Source organism: Mesoplodon bidens (assembly GCF_964165515.1).
Source record: "Mesoplodon bidens genome assembly, chromosome: 8".
Classification (NCBI taxonomy): Eukaryota; Metazoa; Chordata; class Mammalia; order Artiodactyla; family Ziphiidae; genus Mesoplodon; species Mesoplodon bidens.
The window spans coordinates 7,546,103-7,565,408 of record NC_138165.1 but is presented as its reverse complement, the minus strand read 5'-3'; the positions used below and the strand labels follow the sequence as shown (position 1 = coordinate 7,565,408).

Genomic DNA, 19,306 nt, shown 5'->3' with positions numbered 1-19,306 from the left:
TTGCTGTTTGATATTATGTGGAGGTGGGAGGTCTCTGGTGGTCCAAAGTCCTGAACTCAGCTCTCTCACCTCAGAGGCTCAGGCCCAACACCCGGCTGGAGCACCAAGACCTCGTCAGCCACACTGCTCAGAAGAAAAGGGAGCAAAAGAGAGAAAGAAAGAAAGAAAGGAAGGAAGGAAGAAAGGAAGAAAGAAAGAAAGAAAGAAAGAAAGTTATTAAAATAAAGAATATTTTTTAAAATATAAAATTAATTCAAAAAAAATAAAAAAGAAAGAATGAAGAGAGCAGCCAAACAAAAAAACAAATCCACCAATGATAACAAGCGCTAAAACTATACAAAAAAATAAATAAAAAATAAAACAGACAGACAGAACCCTAGGACAAATGATAAAGACAAAGCTATACAAAGAAAATCACACAAAGAAGCATACACATACACACTCAATTAAAGGAAAAAAAATATATATATATAAAAGGAAGAGAGTAACCAAATCAATAAACAAATATACCAAGGATAATAAGCTCTAAATACTAAACTAAGATAAACATAAAACCAGAAAGAAATTAGATGCAGAAAGCAAACCCCAAGTCTATAGTTGCTCCCAAAGTCCCCCTCCTCAATTTGGGATGATTCGTTGTCTCTTCAGGTATTCCACAGATGCAGGGTACATCAAGTTGACTGTGGAGATTTAATCCGCTGCTCCAGAGGCTGCTTGTAGAAATTTCCCTTTCTCTTCTTTGTTCACACAGCTCCTGGGGTTCGGCTTTGGATTTGGCCCCTCTTTTTTTTTTTTTTTTTTTAAAGTTTATTTATTTATTTTTTTAATTAGTTTCTGCTTTATAACAAAGTGAATCAGTCATACATATACATCTGTTCCCACATCCCTTCCCTCATGCATCTCCCTCCCTCCCACCCTCCCCATCCCACCCCTCCAGGCGGTCACAAAGCACCGAGCTGATCTCCCTGTGCTCTGCGGCTGCTTCCCACTATCTATCTACCTTACGTTTGGTAGTGTATACACGTCCATGCCTCTCTTTCGCCTTGTCACAGCCCACCCTTCCCCCTCCCCATATCCTCAAGTCCATTCTCAAGTAGGTCTGCGTCTTCATTCCCGTTTTGCCCCTAGGTTCTTCATGACATTTTTTTTTTAAATTCCGTATATATGTGTTAGCATACGGTATTTGTCTTTCTCTTTCTGACTAACTTCACTCTGTATGACAGACTCTAGGTCTATCCACCTCATTACAAATAGCTCAGTTTCGTTTCTTTTTATGGCTGAGTAATATTCCATTGTATATATGTGCCACATCTTCTTTATCCATTCATCCGATGATGGACACTTAGGTTGTTTCCAGCTCCGGGCTATTGTGAATAGAGCTGCAATGAACATTTTGGTACATGTCTCTTTTTGAATTATGGTTTTCTCAGGGTATATGCCCAGTAGTGGGATTGCTGGGTCATATGGTAGAAAGGACAGCCTCTTCAATAAGTGGTGCTGGGAAAACTGGACAGGGACATGTAAAAGTTTGAGATTAGATCATTCCCTAGCACCATACACAAAAATAAGCTCAAAATGGATTAAAGACTTAAATGTAAGGCCAGAAACTATCAAACTCTTAGAGGAAAACATAGGTAGAACACTCTATGACATAAATCACAGCAAGATCCTTTTGGACCCACCTCCTAGAGAAATGGAAATAAAAACAAAGATAAACAAATGGGACCTAATGAAACTTCAAAGCTTTTGCACAGCAAAGGAAACCATAAAGAAGACCAAAAGACAACCCTCAGAATGGGAGAAAATATTTGCAAATGAAGCAACTGACAAAGGATTAATCTCCAAAATTTATAAACAGCTCATGCAGCTCAATAGCAAAAAAACAGACAACCCAATCCAAAAATGGCCCCTCTTTTGCATGTAGGTCACCTGAGGGCGTCTGTTCCCGCCCAGACAGGACAGGGTTAAAGTAGCAGCTGATTAAGGGGCTCTGGCTCACTCAAGCCAGGTGAGAGGAGGGGTACGGAATGTGGTGTGAGCCTGCAGCGGCAGAAGTTGGCGTGACATTGCAACAGCCTGAGGCACGCCATGTGTTGTCCTGGGGAAGTTGTCCCTGGATCACAGGACCCTGGCAGTGGCAGGCTGCACAGGCTCCCGAGAGGGGAGGTGTGGAGGCTTGCACACAGGCTTCTTGGTGGCTGCAGTAGCAGCCTTAGTGTTTCATGCCCACCTCTGGTGTCCACACTGGTGGCCGTGGCTTGCACCAGTCTCTGGAGCTCGTTTAGGCAGTGCTCTGAATCCCCTCTCCTCATGCACCGTGAAACAATGGTCTGTTTCCTCTTAGGCAGGTCCAGACTTTTTCCTGGACTCCCTCCCAGCTAGCTGTGGTGCACTAACCCCCTTCAGGCTGTGTTCACGCAGCCAACCCCAGTCCTCTCCCTGGGATCTGACGTCTGAAGCCCGAGCCTCAGCTCCCAGCACCTGCCCACTCCAGCGGGTAAGCAGACTGGCGTCTCAGGCTGGTGACTGCTGGTCGGCACCGATCCTCTGTGCAGGAATCTCTCCACTTTGCCCCCTGCACCCCTGTTGCTGTGCTCTCCTCCATGGCTCTGAAGCTTCCCCCGCACCCACCTCCCCATCTCCACCAATGAAGGATCTTCCTACTGTGTGGAAACCTTTCCTCCTTCACAGCTCCCTCCCAGGGGTGCAGGTCTCTTCCCTATTGTTTTGTCTCTGTTTATTCTTTTTTCTTTTGCCGTACGCAGGTACGTGGGGAGTTTCTTGCCTTCTGGGAAGTCTGAGGTCTTCTGCCAGCGTTCAGTAGGTGTTCTGTAGGGGTTGTTCCACATGTAGATGTATTTTTGATGTATTTGTAGGGAGGAAGGTGATCTTCACATCTTACTCCTCCGCCATCTTGAAGATCCCTGGGAATGAAGTATTGATACATGTTACCACTTGGATAAACCTTGAAAACATTATACTAAGTAAAAGAAGCCAGACACAAAAAGTAACTGCCTAATGGGTATGAGTTTCTTCTGGAGTAGCGAAACCTTTTTTAAAATAGAGAGCCGTAGTGGTTGCACATCACTGTGAATGCACCAAATGCCACTGAATTGTATCCCTTAAAATGATTAACTACTATGTATATTTCACCTCAACTTAAAAAAACACACACACTATTTTATTATCTTCCAATCTGGACGTCAGAATTTCAAAATCAGTCTCATTGGATTAAAGTCAAAGTGTTAGCAGGTCTGGTCCCTTCTGGAGGCTTTGAGGGGTAATCTGTCTCCTTGTCATTTTCAGACACTGTTTACATTTCTAGGTTTATGATCCATTCCTCACACCACTCCAATTTCTTGCTTCCATTGTCACATTTCCTATTACTCTCTCAATTTTGATTCTCCTGCCTCCTTTTTATTGATATAAGAACACTTTTGATTGCAAATGAGCCCATCTGGATAATGCAGGAAACCTCCCATCTCAATATTTGTAACTTAATCACGTCTGAAAATTTCTTTACATATATATATTTCTTTCTCTCTCTCTCTCCCTCCCTCCCTCCCTCCCTCTGTGTGTGTGTGTGTGTGTGTGTGTGTGTGTGTGTGTATATATATATATATATATACTTTTTTTTTTTTTTTTTTACCATCTGAGGTAACATATTCACAGGTTCCAGGGATGAGGAGGTGGACATCTATAGGGGACCATTATTCATACTACTATAAGGACTAAAGGACTAAAGATCTAAATGTGGGAGTATTTTGTCTATGAATGGCCTTTAAAACTACAGGAGCAGAGCGTGAGTACCCCCACCCTCCCTTTATATCATCTCTTCCCCATTATCAAGGTCTTATTTTTTATTCATCCCTTTTTATTTTTATTTATTTATTTATTTATTTTTGCAGTATGCGGGCCTCTCACTGCTGTGGCCTCACCCGTTGCGGAGCACAGGCTCCGGACACGCAGGCCCAGTGGCCATGGCTCACGGGCCCAGCCGCTCCGCAGCATGCGGGATCTTCCCGGACCGGGGCACGAACCCGTGTCCCCTGCATCGGCAGGCAGACTCTCAACCACTGCGCCATCAGGGAAGCCTATTCATCCCTTTTTAAAAGAAAAGCACATGGTAATTATAGTATCTAATCCTCTAGTACATGAGTATAAAATTCTTTCAAAAGTTTTGCAGACATTGCTCTATTGTTTTCCTTCATATACTACAGCAGAGGATAAGGACGATGTCAGAAAAAAATTGTTCACTTGTAGGCAGGGAAACTAATTTTTTTTCTTCCATTGATGCCTCCAATTCTCTTTCTCTTCTAAAATCTTGCCATTGCGTATCTAAGAATGGCTCTCTTAATTTATGTGACCTGATATGTCAAGACACCCAGGTCTTTCTTCATTCACTTATTCAATAACTTTTTTAGTATCTACTCTATGACAATGGTGAACAAGAGAGATTAGCACTCGTGGAACATAAATTCAAGTGGAAGTGAAAGTAACAAAAGTATAATATAATTTCAAGTAGTGATATAAACAGTGAAGAGAAATGCAGAGGGTAGAGGAAAAGATAGTAATGAAGGTAGTGACACTCTCTCAGTGTTGCTGAAAACTGTTGGGGCACGAGTGTGAGGCCAGCGATACTGATGGTGGTCAGGTGGGCTGCTGGAAACCAAGAATTCAAAAATAGTAATTGTGTTTGTAATTATTGCTGCTCTGATTATTTAACTCTCACCCATTTTGATGGTTATGTTCTTAAGTTTAATTTTTACCCTCTGTCCTCCATGTCTGTAACCTTATTGCTTGTGTTTTATTTAAAGAATATATTATACTGTTTACTATATACCAAATCCTCGTTTAAACATCTTATCAATAGTAATTAATTTAATTAAAGGTCACAAATCCATTTGAGGTAGGTAATTATTATTAGCCCTATTTTAAAATCAAGAACACTGAGGCACAGAGAGATTATACAACTAGCCCAATGACACACTGTTAGTACGGTTGGGGTCAGGATTTGCACCCAGAGCGTACACCTTCAGAGTCCTTACTCTTGATTCTATTTTATGTTGCCTCTCCATTCATCACTGTGTCCATTTTTCTCTCCTTTCTGCAGTGAGAGTTGGGGGAACTATCCAGTTTGTCTGTAATATAGTTGCTTCAGTCTTCTGCATCATCAATTTTGCTATTTTCTGTCTTCAGTGAGCATTTAAATTCTGCCGTTGTACATTTATTTTCTTTACAGTCCTCATTATCAACATTTCAGGCTATTTCTTCCTCATAGGATTTTGTTCCTTTCATGGAACAAGGCTTCATGCATCCTTCAGAGTATTTCAAGAAGTTTCTCAATGTTTTATCTCCTTATCGCTTGTTGTGCAACTTTTTAATATGTTCCATGTTAGATTTTTCCATTTTTCCAATCTTAAAATTAGCAGAGATGCATCCAGACTTGGCATGCACCTGCAGGTGTGCTTTGGGTAGTTCTGTTCACCTCCTTTGCTGACCACTTTGGTTTTGGTAAAGCCCCTTCCCAAGTATGTAGCCAGAGGGCAGAAGGATGTGCCCAAGGATTCAGAGTCCCAGTGGACAGCAGATCTCTAGTGCAGCCCAACTGCAAAAATGTCCGTCTTCAATTCCCCAGCTCATTGACTCTAAAGTGAAGAAGAGTCAAATGAAACTCCAGCATGCAATGCTACTGGGGTTCTTCCTACCTCACTTTACTCACTGAGAACTTTACTCACTGAGACTACATCTTCCATGTAATAATATCCACATCCTCATCTATATTCCTTCCTTCTCTGTAGTTTTATTAGAGTTTTATTCTCTCAGGAGGGGACATAGAAAGGAGAATTACTGGGTGGGTGGGAAGAGGAACCACATTCTGAGCATCCCAAAGAACAGTAAAATGGGAGAAGAGACAGTGCTAGTATTTAACTGGTTGGCTCCAATTCCAATTGTTCACAGCAGCCTCCACCCTGATGGCTAATGCCTGTGTGGCCATGGTCATTGAATATTCTGAATATCATCTCTGAGTAAAGACACATTCTACAGGAGATCAAGCCTGCCCTGTTTCTTTGGCAAAGCATATGTTGCCCCCACCCTAGTTGCAGTCCTCACTTTAGTTTTTATAGGTCTTGTAACCTTTGTGGGCATTCCCATAGATTCTGGTAGCACATTGCTCATCACTTGGGTTGTTGATGTGGTTCGTTCATTCCCCAGATACTAATAAGAAACTACTAAGTGCCAAGAATTCTGCTCGGCCTGGGGACTACAAGTCAAAGTCATAAATGCATAACTCTGCTCCCATAAATTTCCATCTTTTCCTATGTTTTCATAGTTGGAATCTGGAAAACTCTCTAGAACTGCTATCAAGAAATCATTTTAAACTGGAAAATGATAATGTGCTTTTAATGAAAATCATGAGCCAAGCAATGTGGAAAATAGAAAAAGAGCATTGGGCTGGAAATCAGATAGCTTAAGTTCTCATCCTTGCTTTGCCACTGGTATCCGAGGACCTTGGGTGAATCACTTAATCCTTCAAGGTCTCAGTTTCCTAAGTGTGAAATAAATGGGTTGGACCAAATTCTCTCCAAGATTCCTTCCAGCCAAAAATGTATATGTCTTCAAGATAAATGTTCTTCTCATTAATGTGGGTGTCTCAGAAGCCATTTTTTATCAGTGGATTCTAACCTTATGTTTATCAATACAGTAGTCTGATTCTCCTGACCCTCTTTATACCATTCCTAATAAGAAATGTACCAACCATATGTGAAACACATGGGCTCTGCCCAAAGGCCATGCAAGATACATAAATTTCACAAGGGAAAGATGCAAAACACATGTTGACACATCTCAAATCCACATGTACATTTTGGTTAGGGTTTAATGGTACTTAATTTTGAGGGTTATTCAGAAATCTGTTTAAGGTACTCCTATAAAACTGACTTTTAGATAAGGCCCAAGAAGTTCTTGTGTACTTTAGACAACAAGTAAAGTTGTCTAAATTTCTGTGGGTTACCCATAGACATAGAAGTCTTCTGAAGTTGATCATAGAACTAGGCATCTCACACCTTGCAGCATCTTGATAAAGTCACAGTAAAATAGAAGGTTGAATGAATATCAAACTAGTTGTCTCATATCAGGGGACTGCAGTCCCACCTATAAGCTCACAATGGAAAGACACAGCTGGACCATCTGCTTTGGCCATCAGCCCCAATTTGGGGCCCTCCAGAATTTTACATGTGCTGGCCACACAAGTGTAAATTCATGCCCTTCTTTCTGCCTGCTGAATTTCTACTCATTCCTTGGGATCCCACTCAAACGTCACCTCCTCTGTGAAGACTTCCCTAATCTCTCCAAACAAAAGGGCTACTCCTCCATTTATGTCCCTTACCCTTTCTCTCACTCTCACTCTACATCTGTTATTGTACTTGTCATGCTAAACAGCATTTATTTGTTTTCATATTGAGTAATTATTGAGTAATAAATGTGCTTTTGTGATCTTTGGAATTCTAGTACCTAGCAGTATGCCTGGCATGTTTGTTAATGAATCTATGAATGAATGAATGAATGAATGAGTGATGTTGACAGTGAAAGTCTAAGATTCAGTAGGATCTTTAATCTTAGAAGTTTAACAGGGGTAGCCAAAGTCAATATCCTGTTTCAGAACAGAGAATTTGTGAATTTTCCATCATGGAAGAACTCAAGTCAAAAGTAGACTATATTAAAAAAAAAAATGCTTTAGGGCTTTCCTGGTGGCGCAGTGGTTGGGAGTCCGCCTGCCGATGCAGGGGACATGGGTTCGTGCCCCAGTCTGGGAAGATCCCACATGCCGCAGAGCGGCTGGGCCCGTGAGCCATGGCCGCTGAGCCTGCGTGTCCGGAGCCTGCACTCCGCAGTGGGAGAGGCCACAACAGTGAGAGGCCCGCGTACTGCAAAAAAAAAATAGAGTATACTAGGTCAAGAAAACATAGTGAGCACCTGCTACCATGTCCCACATCATCCTTTATCCAGAAGAGTCAGCAAGGAAAGGAAAACATGGTGCCAGTGTGGGAAGGGTGTCCTCAAATTGCTTGCTTAATGTTGAGAAGAAGATAAAGGCACATGATACAGAGGATATGGGATACACAAGAAGGGAGAGACCAAGATCTGACTGATCAGGGCCAGCCAGCAGCAAAGCCAAGGAAGCAGTAAAGCTCTTACAGCTGCTAATGCCCCCATCTGTCTTCTAACCCTGCACCGTTCAGTACAGTGGCCACTGGCCATGGGAGGCTAGTGAGCACTTGAAATGCGGCCAGGATGTGCTATAAATGGAAAATACACACCAAATTTGGAAGACTGAATTAATCAGGAGAAAAACAATGTTAAAATATCTCATTTAATTATTTTTTATATCAACTACATGTTAAAATGTAGAAATGACAATATTTTCGATATATATATTTAAATTCAATTCACTCATTTCTTTTTCTTTTGACAATGTGGCTACTAGAAAATTTTAAATTATATATGTGGCTCACCTCATATTTTTATTGGACAATGCCTTTCTAAACCATTGCTTTTCCTTTAGTTCCAGCCATCATTTCATCAGCTTAGAGTTATCTTTGATCTTGGAAGTGTTAACTGGGAAGCTCTGAAAGGATCATGTATTTTCAAGACCTAGAAATGTCTGCCCTCATGGTGAACTGACATACCTTCATGGAGGCAAGAGACCTTGTTCAGTAGCCAACTCCCTGGACTTCGTGTTGACCACCACTGGTGCCCGCATGTCTTCTTCAGTTCTGCCCGAATTTTCCCCTTCACAGCAGGAGGAAATTATGAAGAGAGATTTCTAGTTTCCACAGACACATACTGATAAGAGCAACTGGCCCAGGCTAAGGGCAATAAACTCAAATGTCTACAGGGGCCAAGCAGGTAAAAAGTGAAGCAAGCCAAGTGTATTCTTTCAATAGAGTCACACTTCATCTGCATATTAAACACATAGGAATTTTCTTCACCTCCCCAATGAAATATGCTCTCTTCCTGTTCTATTTTGTTTGTTTGTTTTTGTTTTTGAACATGTGATGCTCTTGGCCAATGTTTCATTTTTCTGCTTTAAAAAGAAATTTCACTAAAAACTCAATTCGAGAATAAAAAACGGTGCAAACACAGTGACAGACTATAGCTGACACTGGCCTCAGTGTTGGGGCTCAGCAGGGAGTCGTGCGGACTGTGGAGAAGTGGGAATGAGGCCCTGCCCACAGGAGCAGCCCTGGCTCAGCTCCAGCCAGTAGGTGTCAAGTGTTCATGTGGGCCTTCTGATTTTTCAAGAGATGTTGGAAATCTGGATGGTTATATAAAATTTCCTAGTTTTCAAGTGTCACCAGCTAATGCAAATATTTTTAAAACACAGTGTAAACTAGAATTCTGTGATCTGGGTAAAACAGTGCCTACAAATTAGATTTGGCTCATAGACCACCAGTTTCCAATCATTGGTCTGGGGCTAGCCATTAGATAATGTAGGAAAAAAGAGAGAAAAGGAAATGAATATTTTTGAACACATACTGTATGACTGGAACTTCATCTTCTTTCCCTCATTTAATCATCCCAATAGCCTGTGAAGTATTAATAGCCTCATTTTCACAACTGAAGAAACAGAGGTTCATTTGAGTTAAACGATTTTTCCAAGATAAGTCAACTGGAAGCTTCCAAACTGGGGGAAGTTGTGTATTGTTCCCGAAACCTATCTTCATACTGGTGCTTTCTGCTCACTCCCAGCTTGGGAGACCTCATTAGGCTACCTGCTCTCCAAGTCATCTCCTCATCACCCTGCTCATCATGCGCCTCCTCTGACCTCCTGGGTGCTCACTCCCTGGGATTCATTCTTGGCAATTAGGAAGGGACCCTGTCTTCATCATCTCTTCCCACGTAGGCAGGGATTGAGACCCATGTTTCTGACCCCTCGGTATGAAACATAAGGACCTACACTTACCATAGACTTAATATATGTTTGTTGGTTGTGATACCATATCATCTCTTGGCTTGCCCACTTGCCCCGCCCCTCTTTGTGTATGTTCCATTCATATCTTTTACCTCTTCACCTGGATCATTCATGGTGACTCTGTTACAGCACTGATGAAAGGAATGATTTCACATGAGACGCACAGAATACGTTCCCATATTTGGGAGGGTGGGAGGGAGGGACCAGCCCTTACAAGCCTTCATTTGTCACACAGGATCCCGAGGCCCAGAGGGAGTAAGGGCTGTTCCAGTGTTACTCAAGACTGGAGTCACAGCGCTGGAAGGAGAATTCAGCCTCGCAGACAGACTGGGAGTGAGAATTAGAATCCCAACAGGCTTGCCGGGACTGAGTTCTCCTTTGCCCAGCGTCTTCCTCTTTCCCCAACACTCCCAGCTTGTCTCTGAGCTCTCTTTCTTCAACACAATGAAATTATTTTTGGCTAGACCTGATAGTCTCCATTCAAGCAAAATAGCTTCCAGCTGGGATGAGCTCCTCCCCTCTTCTCCAGAGTAGGTTGCCAGCTACCCACACCCACCCGGAGGGCCCTCTAGCAGACACTTATGGGTCCCCCGTGAGGGGAGGGAACATAGCAATAACCAGAATCTCATATATTCCTGAAGCAACTTAACTAGTAACTGATAAAGCACTTCCACACCCCTTATTTTGTTTGACATTTACAATAGCCCCATAATTAGCAGGCAGATGTTATTATGCTCGGTTTACAGATAAGAAAACTGTAGACTATAGAGGTTAAGTGACTTGCCTAAGTCATAAGGCAGTGCTGACATTTGAACACAATCTTCTGAATCTCTAAATGGTATCCTCTTGGGTTTTTTTTTCTTCCACAGTAATTTTTATTCTTCTGATTTGAAAACTTCTTCCTCTCCACAGTGCAAAATTAGAAAAATATTAAAATGTGGAAAGAAGAAAATAAACAGCCTTGCCACTCAAGGTAACTATGATTAACATGTTGATATATTTTCTTCCTTTCTTTTTTCTCTGTGTGTGTTTTTTTTTGGCTATGTTGGGTCTTTGTTTCTGTGTGAGGGCTTTCTCTAGTTGCGGAGAGTGGGGGCCACTCTTCATCGCGGTGCTCAGGCCTCTCACTATCGCGGCCTCTCTTGTTGCGGAGCACAGGCTCCAGACGCGCAGGCTCAGTAGTTGTGGTTCACGGGCCCAGTTGCTCCGCGGCATGTGGGATCCTCCCAGACCTGGGCTTGAACCCATGTCCCCTGCATTGGCAGGCAGTTTCTCAACCACTGTGCCACCAGGGAAGCCCCTCTGTGTGTATTTTTAATTGATTAGGAGCATACTATCTATACATAGTTTGTACTATGTTTATACTTAACATTATGTTAGAAGAAGTTCCTATGTCATTAATGTCCTATGTCATTCCTATGTCACATTTATTGAAAATGTGATTTTTAATAATTGTAAATTATTACATTTAATACATTTAATTGTAAATATTCAATCCAACATAAGAACTTCCCCCTATTTGAACATAATTTTGCAACTAAATGTGACACTAAATCAAAAAGGTATGTGCAGTCCTATGCTCATTACAGCTTTATTTACAATAGCCAAGATATAGAAGCAACAAGTGCCCATCAATAGATGAATGGGTAAAGAAGATGTGGTATATATGCATACAGTGGAATATTACTCAGCCATTAAGAAAGAAATCTTGCCATTTGTGATAACATGGATGGACCTAGAAGGTATTATGCTAAGTAAAATAAGTCAGTCAGAGAAAGATAAATAATGTATGATTTCTCTTATATGTGTAATCTAAAAAACAAAACAAATGAACAATATAACTAAACAGAAACAGAGTCATAGATACAGAGAACAAACAGGTGGTCACCAGAGGGGAAAGAATTGAGGGGAGGAGAGAAATAGGTGAGGGAGGCTAAGAGGTACAAACTTCCAGTTACAAAATAAATGTCACAAGTCTGAAATGTACAATGTGGGGAATATAGTCAATAATTATGTAATATCTTTGTATGGTGACAGATGACAACTAGACTTATCTTGGTGAATATTTTGAAATGTACAGAGATATTGAATCATTATGTTGTATACCAGGAACTCACATAGTATTATAGGTCAATTATACTTCAAAAACAAACAAACCCACAGAAAAGAGATCAGATTTATGATTACCAGAGGTAGGGCTGGGAGGAGAGGAAATTAAGTGAAAGCAGTCAAAAGGTGCAAACTTTCAGTTATAAGATAAATAAGTACTAGGGATGTAATATACAGCATGATAAAGGTAATTAACACTGCTGTACATTATAATTGAAAGCTCTTAACAGAGTAAATCCTAAGAGTTATAAGGAAAACAATTTTTTTCTATTTCTTTAATGTTGTATCTATATGAGATAATGGATGTTCACTCTTGTGATAATCATTTCATTATGTATGGAAGTCAAATCATTACGCTGTGCACCTTAAACTTAGGCAGTGCTGTATGTCAATTATATCTCAGTGAAACTAGAAAAAATGATACTGTGATAAATATATTATGGGTAAATTTTGGTCCTCATCACTGGATAGGATAGACAGTGAAATTTTACCTTAAGGTATGTGATGAACCAAGCAATTAATCAACAAACATTCAAGGCCAGGGGGTTAAGCATCTCATAAGTGCTGGGTGAGGGGGAATACAGGGAACCAAAACTACGGGCACTGTTTTCTCAGTGGGCAACCCTTTTCATGTTTGCTACCGAACTATTTTCCAAATCTGCTCCTTCTCTACCACCACTGACCTAGTTCAGGGGGTTCCTGCTGTTTACCCTGCACTGGTCTCCTGCTCCTATAGCCTCCCCTGCCCCAAATCTACCCTCTGGATGGAGCCTGGATGAGCTCTCCAACGCTGTATCTGTGCCATTCTGCAGGGGAAAACCTATCACTGAATTCACATTGGTCTCCAGAAAAACGTCTAGAGTATCTTAAACTCTGACACTATACGATCAGAATCAAAAACAAGTTCTGGCACTCAGCAAGCACTCGAAACATATATTTTTATGCCCCTCACTCTCTAGACCAGGTGGTGCTCAGTGATTCTGTTTTGAATGTTCTTCTTCCTCCCATTACCCAGAAACCTTTCCACAGGGTCCCCGCTCTGTCTCCAGACGCCAACACAGCCTCCTCCTTTGGGAGGGGGTGTTGATGGAGTTCTAGATGAACTGGTCCTTTACGTTTTTAGAAAGGAGTCAGGAATTAAACCTATGATCCAGCCAATCTCCAAGGAAAACCCTGCTCAGAGAACTTGAGAAGCTGCTAATAGTTTCAGGCAGAGTGTCATTAAAATTTAGAAAATATATTAAAAATATAGTTTGAAAACCATCTCCCCTTTTTTCAGGGATGAGCATCTCACCTCCCCCCCCATCCTTTCAATGATTTTTCAGCTTTGGATGGGGCCACCCAAGTTCTGAAAGTTCTCCCAGCAGAGCCTCGTCAGTTCTGGTTTAGGGCAGATCACCGTAATGAGTTTGAACAGCATCCTCAAGCTATTTCCTCTTCTATTCCTTCTTAAATGTGAGAAAGCAGTGTCAAAGTTGGCAAGGCAAAGATGGGTACTTTCTAGGTAGGGAATACATCCTTGCTCTCGTGTAGTTTCTCCCTACATCCAATGCTCCACCATCTCAGCAGCGAGAGCTGTGACAGGACGCTGATTACAGTCTATGTACAGTTCATATATACTCTCTGACTGGATTCTTACAACACTGGGTGAGGTAACTACGGCAGGCGTTACTACATCTCAAAAGTACAGATAAGAACACTGAGGTTTGGAATGCGTTAGTGGCTTGGCTGCAGCTTGGAATTAGTGAGAGGCCAAGTCAGGATGCAGGCCCATCACTCTATCCAGACACTGGGCACTTTAGTGTCAGCCTGAGATGTCCCGGTCTTGTGGGGTAACTGTCCCTCTTTCCCTGCCTTCAGTTTTGCCTCTAAATGGTGAAGAATCATACCTTGTGCCAGCACTCCTGGAAAAGCCATATGGACAACCAGAGCAAACCTCTCAAGATCCTGGAAGGCAAAGATTCTAGTCATTCTAGGAGTTGGCATTGCAAATTTTACCCTCACCCAGGCAGCCCCTCAGAGTTAAGGGGGTCCCTCGGCACCTGCTGCTTTGTATTCCCCACTTCCCTGCTCAGGGGGTTCATCACCTCATGCTGGGACTTTTTCCAAACTAACCCAACTGGTTCCCTGTTTCTGATCTTACCTCCCTCCAATCTTTCCTCTAACCAGATATCTTCATTTTTTCTCCTCACTGCCCTACTTAAAACTGTAATTGATGCCCATTCTCTGCACAAGGAAGTAGACACCTTAGCCTGGATGAAAGGCTGTCTGCATTGTGCTCCTATGCTGTGGAGCCAACATCATTCCACATCCTCCACACACGGACTGAGAAGTTGGCCTGTCTTCACTCCCAACACTTTACTCACATGCTGTTCCTTAAGACTTCTGAGCCTTTCGCAAGCCCTGCTCCTTTCTGGAATTCCAAAACTTCAAACTTCCAAAACCTGCTTCAAGTTCTGCCTCCAAGTCTCCTCCCAGAAGCCTAGGCTTCCCCAACTTCTGCACTCTGACATCCTGAGGAATGGGACTGCTCCACTTACATCAACCCTGACCTATAAGCTGCCATTTGCACATGAGACTGTGTGTCATATTAGTCTTGACTCTCCAGATTGCTAACAAATTCCTTGAAGGCCAAAACTATGCCTGAATGACTTCCTTGTGAGCCCCAAACCAAGCTACTTACTCCCAAGCACAGAGTAGGTGCTCAAAAGTCCCCCGCTGGATAAGTGGATGTGAATCAGTGCCATGACAGCAGGTGTGACATAGGGAAGGCTGAGCTGCGACTCAGGGAATCTGGTCGGTTATGAGGACTTGGGAAACTCTCCTTCCTGAGCTCATGCTACTCATTTATAAAATAAAGACATTGGACAAGATAATCTCAAATACTGCTTCAAGCTCTGTGAATCCCTTAAATATATGGGGTAGATGGAAACTTTGCTGCTAGGAGATGAAAGGATTTTTTTTTTTTTCTTGAAGGGCCATACCTCTGCCATGGATTAGAAACAAAATCATTGAAAACCTGCTTTCTCACCAAATGTTGACCATGCATCCTGCAAATCCATTGATTTTTTTAAGGCCTCCAGACCCCATGGCCATAATGAGATCCACACACTTGTCAGGTGTTGAAGTCATTTGGCCTTTGGCCTTCATCTCACCAGCCCCCAACACATGGGAGTTGGCCACGACTTTCACACACGTGTTCCCTCTTACCTAATCTTTCAAAAGGAAACACAGCATTATACAGTTTAGACAAAGAAGGGAGAAGAAAGGAGGTGGAGAAAAAGAGAACTTGAAAAATAGTTTTCCAACCAAGAAAGGAATATCCAATGCATGGGCCATTAAACCAAAAGCCAATCTGAATCTGGGGGGACAATTTTTGTGAATGTCTGGGGTGTAGTGGCCGCAATACTCACGAACACACACCCTTTAGTCCCATCTGAACATAAATACATACAAGGCTTACAAGTGAAGCATATTTGTTAAGCACCAAGATGGTGGTAATTAAATTCATGGGGTTTGTGCATTACGTAAAAAGCAGAATACCAGCAGCCCAAGACCTTATAAAGTAGTTGATCATCACCAGCACCATAATTACTCATGAGCCCAAGGAATGTACGCCAGGCCTCCTCAGACTTGCCTAATATCAGGCAAGAAAGCACCATAATTATATTTCATATCTGGGGCCAACCCTAGAAATGTATGTACAGAGAGAAACGTCGTCTCAACTCTCTGTGCTCTCTGAGATGAATTCAGGTACTTGGACTTGTTGCCTTAGAGAAGAACAGTAAATTCTGATGGAGCTAATATTAAAAAGAAAAGAAAAATCAGAAAAATGTCCACAATTGCCAAACCAAGGGAGAAAAGTTCCATTTAGCTAAGTGAAAAAAGCTGAGTGAAATTCTAAACGGGAAAAGTATACATTATCTTGGAAGATGAAAATTAAATTAAATTAGTAAAATTAGGTAAATTAGATGGGAAAAAGCTCAAACTCCATTATTACAGAAAGTAGGACATTTTCATCACAAACATAAATGTTTTCTGAACTGGATGCTATAAATTTTGAAAGTATTTTAATTCCATATTTGTCTTGATTCCAATATCTGATCAGTAAGAAAAGCAAGGTTTATTAGTCCCTTAGTTGACCATAGATAAGACTGAAGTCCGGAGAGGTGAAGGGACTTATCCAAGATCACACAGCTGTTTACCAGCAGAGTTGGAACTAAAGGAGCCCTCTGAGACCTGATCAAACATCCATCTCTCTCTTTCACATTTCCTCCTAGGGTTGAAGGCATGTTGATTTACTTCTTACTTCTGTAAACTCTTGGCTAGAAAGGGCTAATACATTTATACTGGATTTGGATTCAGAACAAACTTTTTAGTGTGAAGACAAACAGTCTAAAAAAGCACTTTCACCTGCTTAATCTGGTTTGAATCACAAAATTCTAAAACCTTCCCATGAAAAGAAGTTAAAACTTTTTTCTAACATCAAGTGTAAGCAGTCTGATACATCCCTAAATGCTGAGGCAGTGAGCCTCTAATAAGGAAGTGCTACAGTAATTACATCTTTGAAACCATTCCAACATGGGAGTCCTGGGTCTGAACCACAGATCGACTACTCATTAGCTGTGTGACCTTAGGCAAGTGATTTGACCTCTCCAAGCCTCAGTTTCCTAATCTGGAAAATGGGACAATACCTACCCATCAAAGAACATGAGAAATTTCCTGATACATACAAGTACCAACAATTACTAGTACTCTCCCTTTCCTTACTTTATCTTCTTAAAATTTAGCTTGTTAAAACAGAGTGTGCTTCTAGGCTCAAAAGCCACTTGACCATTGCACTGGTTGGTTTTTGATTCAGAATCTTCATATAATACCATTCATTCACTGACACATATTTATGTGCAGCCACTGTTCTAAGCACTTGCCTCAGGGAGATGAATGAAACAGCCTTCTTCTTCTTAGAGTCTGTGTTCAACAAACTGGACAGCTTCTTGACTTTGGTCATTATTTCTGCGTATGGAGGATGGGAGGCTTAGTGAGCAAGTTCTTTGGTAAAACTCTCATGAAATGTGGTCTAATCCATCTACTTCCCCAAGGCAAAGACCAGATCCCTAGGAGGCATGCTCCCTGATGCACAGAGAGGTATAGAGCATCTACTACGTGCTCCTTTGCACCCACTAAAGCAGTCAGTTGACTCATTTCTCCAGAATCATGGTCACTGGGATCCTATCTTCATCTAATCTCATGAGATACCCCTGCCCACCAGGCTCGGGAAGACTTAGAGGTGACTTGGTGTATCTGACAACTTTCTTAAAAATTGGGTTTATCCCTAAAACCTTGGCTCTGACTTTCTCCAACTAATAGATGCATGTGCAGCACACGAGAAATGGAGACAGCTTACCTCACCTCGAGGGACCCAGATCTTCACCAATGTCCTCCCCTTTCCTCTCTGCCACAGAGCTCACTTCCAAGTGACCATTACAATGTAAAATAAAACAAAAGGCCAGCCAAGTCTACCAAAGTGGCCTTCCATGCTCTCCCAGATCTTCTCCGGGCTTGGGGTCCAGGCCTAGGGTCCCTGGGAACACCCAGTGCCGAGCAGGTTGCCAGTGGGGGACAAGCCACAAAAGTATCAGTGTGGCTGTATAAGTAGGCCCAATTTTTTTTTTCATTTTTATTTTCCTTCTTACTGACTCCTAACAGAATCATTTTCTGGTTTTGAAAGGCATCTGCAGGAATGCAGAGAACAGAATGGTGACTCAGAAGATGGTGACCGAGTCATCTGCTTTGCATTGTCGAGTACATTTTTCACATGTTACTGGGTGAAACTAGCAATAAAGGGCACCAAATGCTAGAAATAGAACAAAAGAGATAAAGAAAAAGAAGAGGAAAAATATCTTATTTCCTCTAGAGAAATCTGCCTTGATTCGGGACACTGGTGTTTTAGGAAAAATCATTTTGCTTTGAACAGCTCTCTTTCTGACTCACTTTTTGGAAAGAATGTGCTGAGCAGATAACTGCCCACCTCCCCCCGCAAACAGCTCTGCTGAAATCTGAACACTATAAGTCCTCCTTGTTGACTTGTGAAAGAGATCTCTCTATATTCATTCGGGCTCTGTGCTCGTCACATGATACCAATACATTCCAAATGCTAAGATACAAGATTACTACTTAACCATAGAACAAACCAACAGGAATTTTAATCAAGACAATATCCAATAATGAATAAAGATGGAATGTTTTTGGAGGGGTTCCAGAATACACATTTGGGAATTTTTAATCTTGCTCATCTTTGAATCTAGCAAAAATATTTTAAACTTCTCTGACCATGCCATTTCAGGCTGAACCCAGAAACTAGCTACTATCTAAGGTATTAAAGCATTTCATCTACACAGACCTTGAATTTTCCAAATCTTGGTCAGTAATTGATACCAGATTAAATGAAATATGAATCAGACAAGTTCCTTTACATGCAGTGTTTTAGCTGAATTATTTTATGATATAAAAGATGAAAAGAAATCAAGATAAATAACGAGCAGTGTGGGACAAGATTATACTTTTAATATTGTTATATTTTAGGATTCGTTTTATTTTAATGTTTGTATTCAGACCAGATTGATGTGTCATAGTTTATCAAATTGCTTAAATAAACCATTGTCAGCTATGGGTGGCCAGATATTTACCATGAGTTTGAAAGTTGTCTGAATCAACACTAATTGTAAAGGAAGCTTTTTTATAACAGTTTTATAATCAGCTGTAACTTACCTAAAATGTGAATTTCAACACTATTTTAATCGTGTTTGAAACAGGAAGAAGGGAGTAGCCCAGTATTGAGATTGAAGTTTATAGGCCATAGAGCTAGTCTTCCTGTTGCCCCGTGGGGTTTTCCCACCCCACCCTAAGCCCCACCACCAAATGGAAACAAAGAAGACTTTGCTCCCACAAGGCTGCTTGGAGCATTGGTGTTTGGGTCTTTTAAAAGGACCAAGTGATGGCTGGAAGATAGATGGGAAAGATGGAACATAGATTAAATGTGACATGTTACACTATAGGAAAGGTATTTTTATAGAACATGTACGCAGTAGATCAAAGACTTCACTGCACTTATTTTTGTCTTCACACACCTACTAAAGCTGCATTTCTGCTGATGAGTGAAATTCTAGCTCTTTGGTCATCCCAGGACCCTAAATTGATACATCACCCAGCAGCATTAAAATG

The 19,306-nt window shown here is 41.5% G+C and overlaps 1 long non-coding RNA gene across 1 annotated transcript; it reads right to left on the bottom strand.

The window, feature by feature from the left end:
• Positions 1–2,191: 2,191 nt before the first annotated feature.
• On the bottom strand, positions 2,192–17,967 carry LOC308621382. Its single transcript, XR_014016449.1, has 3 exons — positions 17,490–17,967; positions 8,691–8,793; positions 2,192–2,924 (listed from the first exon to the last, which is right to left on the bottom strand). It is a non-coding gene; the product is annotated as an uncharacterized lncRNA (long non-coding RNA).
• Between the last annotated feature and the right edge of the window lie 1,339 nt (positions 17,968–19,306).